Source organism: Mizuhopecten yessoensis, unplaced genomic scaffold (assembly GCF_002113885.1).
Source record: "Mizuhopecten yessoensis strain PY_sf001 unplaced genomic scaffold, ASM211388v2 scaffold716359, whole genome shotgun sequence".
Classification (NCBI taxonomy): Eukaryota; Metazoa; Mollusca; class Bivalvia; order Pectinida; family Pectinidae; genus Mizuhopecten; species Mizuhopecten yessoensis.
In genome coordinates this window covers 2313126-2322736 of record NW_018480077.1, presented here as the reverse complement: position 1 = coordinate 2322736, position 9611 = coordinate 2313126, and the positions used below count along the sequence as shown (strand labels likewise).

At 33.4% G+C, this 9611-nt stretch overlaps 1 non-coding gene across 1 annotated transcript; it reads right to left on the bottom strand.

The window, feature by feature from the left end:
* Positions 1-8020: 8020 nt before the first annotated feature.
* Positions 8021-8092, bottom strand: Trnah-gug. Its single transcript has one exon. It is a non-coding gene; the product is annotated as a tRNA-His (tRNA).
* Positions 8093-9611: the final 1519 nt, after the last annotated feature.

Here is a 9611-nt window from a genome sequence, read left to right as displayed (position 1 = left end):
AATAGCAGCTCGTGATATTAAATTATCTAACTTTTACGTCATGAACGCCCATCGAAATGATAGGCGAAATACCTTAACAATATCATTTAAAAGACAATGATAGGCGGAATATTGTAATATTAACCGTTAAATATTATTAACAGACAATCAAAGGCGTATTTTTTTTTTTAATGTTAATGGTAGTCAACAAAACGCGTAATATTTTATATTAGTGGTAGACTATATTGTGGCATAGTCTGCCATCGACTTTCGACTTATGAGTTACCGGTGTCGACATAATGTTTAAAAGATGTCGACATAATGTTTAAAAGATGTCGACATATTGTGAGAAGATGTCGACATCATCTTTGAATGTGTCTCAATAACGTTTAAATTATGTTGACATCTTTTTTTTACATTTTACGAGATACTTTTGCGCAGATAATTATCACAAAAGTAAGTTACTCGGCTTTTCATCATGTTATTGCTCAGATGTGACATCAACTTACCACTTATCTATGCAGAACAAAGCAAGTAGTTAACCAATCATTTTCCAGTAAATTAACACGTGACTTAAATCTGCTTACTATAAGCTGTAAGTACATCACGTGATATTATTTTGGAAAATGATTGTTTAAAAATTATGTCGACATAGGTCGAAAATATATTACAAAATGTTATTTATAGACAATCAAAGTCGTAAGTCGAAAGTCGATGGTATTAATATGCCACAATGGCATGGAACAAAAGGATTTTAAAAAGTGGCAGACAATAAAAGGGGTTGTATTTTAATATTTGTGATACACAAAATATCAGTAATAGACAATCAATGTCGTAGTGTTTTAATATTAGTAATAGACAGTAAACAGCGTAATATTTTAATATTGACAGACAGTGAAAGGCGTAGTATTTTAATATTGACAGACAGTAAAAGGCGTAGTATTTTAATATTGACAGACAGTGAAAGGCGTAGTATTTTAATATTAGTAATAAAGAATGAAGATTTTAATATATAAGTTATAGACAATGAAAGGCGTAGAATTGCAATATTAGTAATTGAAAATGAAAGGCGTAGTATTTAATATTAGTAACAGACAACAAAGGGCGTAGTACTTTAATATTTAAAAGTAACGGACAGCAAAAGATTAATATGATTTATGGACAACAACAGATCTAGTATTTTGGTATTCGTTATATAATAAACAAAAAGAAAGCTTATTATTTTAATGTTGGTAATAATAAAACAACAGATAAAATATGTTCTACATGTATCAGACACATCTTTGCCTTATGGTTGCTGTTTGAATACCGGCCTGTATCAAACTACTAGGATACGTCAAAGACACCAATGAATATTGAAATGTTGTGTAAACTGGCGCAGTTTCTTGTCATCAATAAAACACGCTGATATTCCTGATGTGCTATTTCATAAAATTTAACGTTACATGACAGTACGAACATGGTAGTTACATGACAGTACGAACATGGTAGTTTCTTTGGTGAGTTATTATTTTCACACTTGTTCTTAACGGTGTTATATTTTCACGTTTTTATCCAATCTCATACAAACGAGTGACTGACAGGTTTCTGGACAGATCCGATTGCAGGGACAAGTACCACAGGTTCAGGTCAGATAATGGGCCAAGTTTGGTCAAGTGCCATTGGTTCAGGCCGCTGACAGAGCGGCGATATAACGGTACCCACGTGTTACGTTTGAGATATATACCTATCGTATTGTTATGTAGATAAGACTTGGGCAGATGGATTCTCCCAAGCTCTTATATGTGTACGTGACGAACGACGAGGGTTATGCCGGCATCGATGTTTTTGTCTACATCGGATGTTGTTTATCTCGTATTTCAGCGTCATCACTTTTTGGTATTTCTCACAAGAGTGATTAGGAGTTGTAATCAGTTGAATTGTTAATAGTTGAATGTGTGAGGGGTTTTATTATCATTATTTTTGGGCGATCTTTTTTGGTATATTGATACTAAGTGTAAGAAACTCATTGTCAGTACATTGCAGTTTAATCAAAATGATAAGCATATATATATATATATGATATATGTGACGTCACACTTCAATATCTGAATAAAAGGTTCATGATATGTTTCAAATTACTGCATTGCTGATGATAGGAAAAACAAATGACGGGAGATAATCGTTTTCGTAATAAAATATCATATATTCTTTCCTTGAACCTCAATTAAAAAATCCGATTAAACCTTTCAAGACGGATTACAATTCATCTCTTTATCACCATTTGATATAGCGCAGTTTCAAGTTTTGGAAAAATATCTTTTTTTATGAAAAGCTAGGTCGAGCATCTTCAAAACAAAATAATGTGTTTGTGTTCAGATACTGAGTCACACTTGGTATTGTTCCAGTTCGTTAATTTAGCGATGGTTGGGAATTGCACATATCACAAAAGTGTTCTGTTAAATACTAGTTACATGATGTTACTTGAAAACATGTAATAGTAGAATATATCTCCCAAGAGTCGGTGTTGGTGGTGTCAAAGATCAGTACAACGTTATCATTGAAGTTGTAACAAATAGTGGTGTTCGCTTTGTACCATGAAATAGAGCTTTCCTTTTGACTTATTAGGGGGAAAAAATTACAGCTTCAACACTCATTGACAAATTGGAACGAAACATTATTTTATCTGTTATTATATCTCTAATGTAGAGACCGATTTGTGGATATTTGTCAATACTATTTATAGAGTATTAACACACAGCAAGCATCGTTAAGAGTGTGATATGTTAGAACAAATGGAATAGTTACTCCTTTAGTACGGTGCTCTTTTACATTACTTCTTTTTAATTATGTATCTTTTTATGTATCTTATTTTATTTCTAGAGTCATAATATGTCTGTCATTGTTTGTATATCTTGTATCCCTGCTGCTGTAATAAATAATTTGTCTGGCGTCATTTGGGGTGGTTTGTTTTCATGTTGTTGTTGTTGTTGTAATAAATAATTTGTCTGGCGTCATTTGGGGGTGGTTTGGGTTCATGTTGTTGTTGTAATAAATAAATCTTATCACATTGTTTAGTATTGACTGCTTTTCTTTTGTTGTTCTTATAATAAATAATAATGTCAGACATTATTTAGTGTTGTTGGTATATCCGCTATAGTCATTTTAGATATTGTCAGACATTGTTTGGTGTTGTTGGTATATCTGCTGTAGACATTTTAGATATTATCAGACATTGTTTGATGTTGTTGGTATATCTGCTGTAGTCAGTTTAGATATTGTCAGACATTATTTGGTGTTGTTGGTATATCCGCTGTAGTCAGTTTAGATATTGTCAGACATTGTTAGGTGTTGTTGGTATATCCGCTGTAGTCAGTTTAAATATTGTCAGACATTGTTTGGTGTTGCTGGTATATCTGCTGTAGTCATTTTAGATATTGTCTGACATTGTTTGGTATTGTTGGTAAATCTGCTGTAGTCATTTTAGATATTGTCTGACATTATTTTGTGTTGTTGGTATATCCGCTGTAGTCAGTTTAAATATTGTCAGACATTGTTTGGTGTTGTTGGTATATCCGCTGTAGACATTTTAGATATTGTCAGACATTGTTTGATGTTGTTGGTATATCTGCTGTAGACATTTTAGATATTGTCAGACATTGTTTGATGTTGTTGGTATATCTGCTGTAGTCAGTTTAGATATTGTCAGACATTATTTGGTGTTGTTGGTATATCCGCTTTAGTCAGTTTAGATATTGTCAGACATTGTTTAGTGTTGTTGGTATATCCGCTGTAGTCATTTCTAATATTGTCAGACATTGTTTGTCGTTGTTAATATGTCCGCTGTAGTCATTTTAGATATTGTCAGACATTGTTTGGTGTTGTTGGTATATCTGCTGTAGTCATTTTAGATATTGTCAGACATTGTTTGGTGTTGTTGGTATATCTGCTGTAGTCATTTTAGATATTGTCAGACATTGTTTGGTGTTGTTGGTATATCCGCTGTAGTCATTTTAGATATTGTCAGACATTGTTTGGTGTTGTTGGTATATCTGCTGTAGTCATTTTAGATATTGTCAGACATTGTTTGGTGTTGTTGGTATATCTGCTGTAGTCATTTTAGATATTGTCAGACATTGTTTGGTGTTGTTGGTATATCCGCTGTAGACATTTAGATATTGTCAGACATTGTTTGGTGTTGCTGGTATATCTGCTGTAGTCATTTTAGATATTGTCTGACATTGTTTGGTGTTGTTGGTAAATCTGCTGTAGTCATTTTAGATATTGTCTGACATTATTTTGTGTTGTTGGTATATCCGCTGTAGTCAGTTTAAATATTGTCAGACATTGTTTGGTGTTGTTGGTATATCCGCTGTAGACATTTTAGATATTGTCAGACATTGTTTGATGTTGTTGGTATATCTGCTGTAGACATTTTAGATATTGTCAGACATTGTTTGATGTTGTTGGTATATCTGCTGTAGTCAGTTTAGATATTGTCAGACATTATTTGGTGTTGTTGGTATATCCGCTTTAGTCAGTTTAGATATTGTCAGACATTGTTTAGTGTTGTTGGTATATCCGCTGTAGTCATTTCTAATATTGTCAGACATTGTTTGTCGTTGTTAATATGTCCGCTGTAGTCATTTTAGATATTGTCAGACATTGTTTGGTGTTGTTGGTATATCTGCTGTAGTCATTTTAGATATTGTCAGACATTGTTTAGTGTTGTTGGTATATCCGCTGTTGGCATTTTAGATATTGTCAGACATTGTTTGGTGTTGTTGGTATGTCCGCTGTAGTCAGTTTAGATATTGTCAGACATTGTTTGGCGTTGTTGGTATATCAGCTGTTGTTGTTATAAATGACATGTCTGAATATTGTTTGGCATTGAAGTTACCATTTAGTTAAAATAACCCTGGTGGCGATGTCTTTTTATTAGACAGAATGCAGTCACATTTTATATACACAGATTTATTTACGCTGCGTAAACTGTTAGGTAATATTTCGAACTGATTACCTTCGGTTAAGATCAAAGTTCAAAGTGTTTTACGGCCAATTGTAATTATAGGTTTATTTAGTTAGGAGTTATTTCTGGGTTATTTTTTGTCTACTTTAATTAGAACTACACGAATAACACGGTGCAGGTAATCTGTCTAGCTCTCCTCTGGCTGTGTGGGGCAAGTGAGATGATATATACGCACTACTTACTGCAAGACAGTTAAAAAAAATTGAGACAAATATTTTCGCGATGTTTCTTGCAGAGAATCCACCGCAAAATCAATGATGCCCCTAACGTTTATTCGGACGTATTCGATTTAATTTTTCGAAATCTAATTTCCTATCCCCAGATTGACGGTAAACCGTAACTTTGTAGCTGAAATTATCCTTTCATAGATAACACGAAATATTGGTGAAAGAATATATTATCTGCTGTAACCAAAAGATGTTGATTTTAACGTTATCAAGGGTTTTGCTGTATTTCTGTATTCCGTGTTCTATTTTTTGCCCTTTCTTTATTGATAGTTTTCCCTGACGTTTTCTTTGATACATCATTTCTCAAATCATATTACTTGCTATTCTAGGGATAATTTTTCTCAAATTTTCTCAAACGTATGTTCTATTATTTCTTGGCATTGTTATGATGTCATGGTATCGATAGCCATTATACAATATGTTGTATGAAATGAAATGGGATTTCAAATAACATTTAGTTTGCATTCCAATGGTAAATTATTGAATTATATTGGAAATTGATTAGTTTAAACATATGTATTGCCAAAAGTAGACAAGGAATTAGGTAATTGATAAAAAAAAAAACACCTACTACTGCAATAATGCTACCCGTACAGTCATAAAGAAACATCATACGTTAGTGTAAGGTATGCTGTACATTCTGAACTCATGTTAGAAAGTCTGCACATGCCAAGACTTAAAACCAAAACAATTTTACTGTGTATACAATAGGCTTGATGACAGTTACAGTGTTTACAATTCGTAATTCAGATTTTAGATTAATGTATGTATACGTTGAATGTACTTAGTTTATATAAAAAGAGGATTTCCTAAGGAGAGACAACTGGGATTTCTGTCACTACAAACTTTTCTATGTTATATATCTATATCATTCAAAAGGTAAATAGATTTACCGTCCAAAAATGCAAGAGGAGATAATTATGATACTATAATTATTTACTATTTAGTAAATGTTTTCCAGTGATGTTCATACCAAAGTGAATATGGAAATAAATGTATTTTTGCATTGTATATTCAGAGACCTATGGTACTGGCGGGCGGAGTTATCCAAACTACCAATCTCGACTAACGGGAAGCAACTCGAACATTACCATATCAGCATTTCTCGTCTACAAAAAATATCAATTATCGTTATTTCTACTTGAACCAAAGGGGTTCGAAGCTCAGCAACGACAGGGATTAACTTTTTTTTATTCTCATCAAATATCGTGTATAGCACGAAACAATATAACAAACATCCTTTGCTAGTACACACAGTCTATTTATTGTTTTAAAAAAATACAGTTTTTCTAATCCACCCCCGGATCCCAATAACTTTATAGAGGTCGGCCAGGTGCGGATAAATTTCATGGAATATATTATTTGAATTGCGTATACTATATTTGCAAGGAATTAAGACATAAAAAATCAATCAGGAATAAATTAATACATTGTTTGGTGTTATCAATAATATTGCATTGATACTGTCCCTGCTGAGCGTCGAACCCTTTTACTGAATTTGAAGTCTATAATTATGATTCTTTTGTCTGTGAAAATATAAGTTGTAATATAATGTATGTGTTAATCATATCGAACCTCTAAGGGGATTGGCCTAAACTCTGTGTGGAGTGGGATCTAACCTCTGAGGGGATTGGCCTAAACTCTGTGTGGAGTGGGGTCTAACCTCTGAGGGGATTGGCCTAAACTCTGTATGAAGTGGGCTGAACATCTGAGCGGATAGGTCATAAACTCTGTATGGAGTGAGGTCTAACCTCGGAGTGGATGGGTGGATGGGCCGAAACTCTGTGTGGAGTGGGGTCTAACCTCGGAGGGGATTGGCCTAAACTCTGTGTGGTGTGGGGTCTAACCTCTGAGGGGATTGGCCTAAACTCTGTGTGGAGTGGGGTCTAACCTCTGAGGGGATTGGCCTAAACTATGTGTGGAGTGGGGTCTAACCTCTGAGGGGATTGGCCTAAACTATGTATGAAGTGGGCTGAACATCTGAGTGGATAGGTCATAAACTCTGTATGGAGTGGGGTCTAACCTCGGAGTGGATGGGCCGAAACTCTTTATGGAGTGAGGTCGAACCTCGGAGTGGATTAGAATAAAGTCTGCATATAAACTTATTCTTTCATAGTTTAATTTAAGATTACTGAATCATTAAGTAGATTTTTTGTGTTCCTACGTGTGGTTTTATCATAAATACATATATATATATACCAATTTCGCTATTGAAATTTTCCTGTACAAGAGCGAAAAATACAAAATTATACCACAAATTTAAGGTACTTATTACGTACAATTTTGTTCTAATACTGATTTGTTATTTCCTGTACTCTAACAATTCTAAAGCGATGAAACTAAATCTCATTTCAAATTAGTAAATTTCCTGGTATAAAGGGCGGATGTGCATAGTATGGACCATAACAATATGCATTAAAAAATATTACTTTCTTTTGTGGTACAATGTTTTACACTTTTAAATTCTGACGGTAATAAAATACTGTTCTATAATGATAAAATGTTCGTTTATTGTCAATTTTATCAAACTGTTTATTGATGAAAATTGCATTTAAATTTTATATGGACAAATTACTCAAATATTTTGCTTTTATTACAAAATAAATTGTGAAGATATGACATAATTTATTAGGAATCATATACATGGTAGGATTTCTTCCCGTATTGAATAACTCTATACGAATTGAAATGATATAATTAATCAAAATTAAAATAAATAATTCTGGTAAATTATGAATTATATTGTCATTTAAAAAAAAAGAAAAAATAATCCACCGTGCCGTAACAGCGACTGACACAGCTGTTCTGCCGTGACCAGGATTCGAACCTGGGTTGTCGCGGCCACAACGCGAAGTACTAACCACTATACGATCACGGCTGTATTGGCGGATATAGATTGCCAGAGAAAAATTCATTTAGTATTTACATTATAATTAAAATAGCCCGGAAGTACATAATAAACTGGGAAAAGATTTTTTTTTACTGGAACTTTATATTTAATTATCCTTTGGGATATAGACACAAATCAATTTATCCAACGCTCATTCAAAACCAATGACATGCACACAACAACACATTAAGTGATCAACCACACAGGTTAACCAAACTTGACGACAGAACACTCACGCAAAGCATACATCAGAACTTCTTAAAGTGAAATAATAATCGATGAATTATCATATTGCTTTTGGTGTTCCCTTAAAACACGTAAAGTATTTATGGACAACCCAAATACGTTATTTATCTAGGTCGACCGGGTAGGTCCAACACACATCAGGCAGGGACCTGGTCAAAGGGCGATAACCCTTACATTATATTAGCGGGGAAATGTCATTTACGGTTAGACTTTTATCACTAGAAGAAATGGCAATTTCTTTTAAAACCTACATTTCACTGGCAATATAAGAATGTCATTTTATGAACAATCTTATCCTTGTTTAAACGTCTCCCTTTACTGAAGCATAAAATATCAACACAACACTATGAATCTTTTAGATATTTATTGTTTACATCCTGAACCGAAAAAAATATCAATCTGATTTACATTCCTGACATGCATGTTTTTTCTGGAAATAGTTCTATCACTAGTTGTTTGACGATGGATTTTATTCCAATATAAATAGAAGTCAGTAGATTCAATTAATTATTTAATAAATATACCGGCATTTAAAGAAAATTAAATATCTAAAAACGAACGGCCAACGGCAGATTGGCGGGTTTTTAGTTTAAACAGTGTTTTCAATATGCGTATTTTTTTTCTCTCTAAAGTAAACAATTATAAACGTCGCACTAATGTTGAATTATGTTGAACGCCCTCATTCAACGTCGGATGTATCACGTACTGTTTTTGGCTAAAAAAATGTTCATCATGAAACGGGCTAAATGAGCCAGTCGATTGCCACAGCCACAGGTGCTTGAATCATTTAGCACGTGTTGTACAATTAGTAGCCTTGCTCAAGTCCGAATTTTTATTTTGTGTTAAAGTGGAGAAATCAGAATGGGTTTAATTACCTACTTGTGATTCAATTACCCGTGCCTTCCAACTTTAAACAGAGGCTTTAACATCTGAGCTAAGCCATCATCAGCAATTTAATAAAAAAGAACAAAACAAATAAAACAGAGAACAAATTTTAAGGTCCTGGAATGTCCTACGATTTTATTCAAGAATATTAACAATTTGACACAGTTTAATACAAACTGTGAGTAAATATAAACGGGACGGATGTTACAATATGTATTACACACTTACACAGATGTATAAAAATATCAAATTACGTATAACAAAATGTATAGGAACGTCAATAGCAAATCTTATATTAAAACCTATAGCAATTATTGACATGTAAAAACATTAAACATTTGTACTTCATTTGCAGGGGCGGGTCCAGGTGAGGACG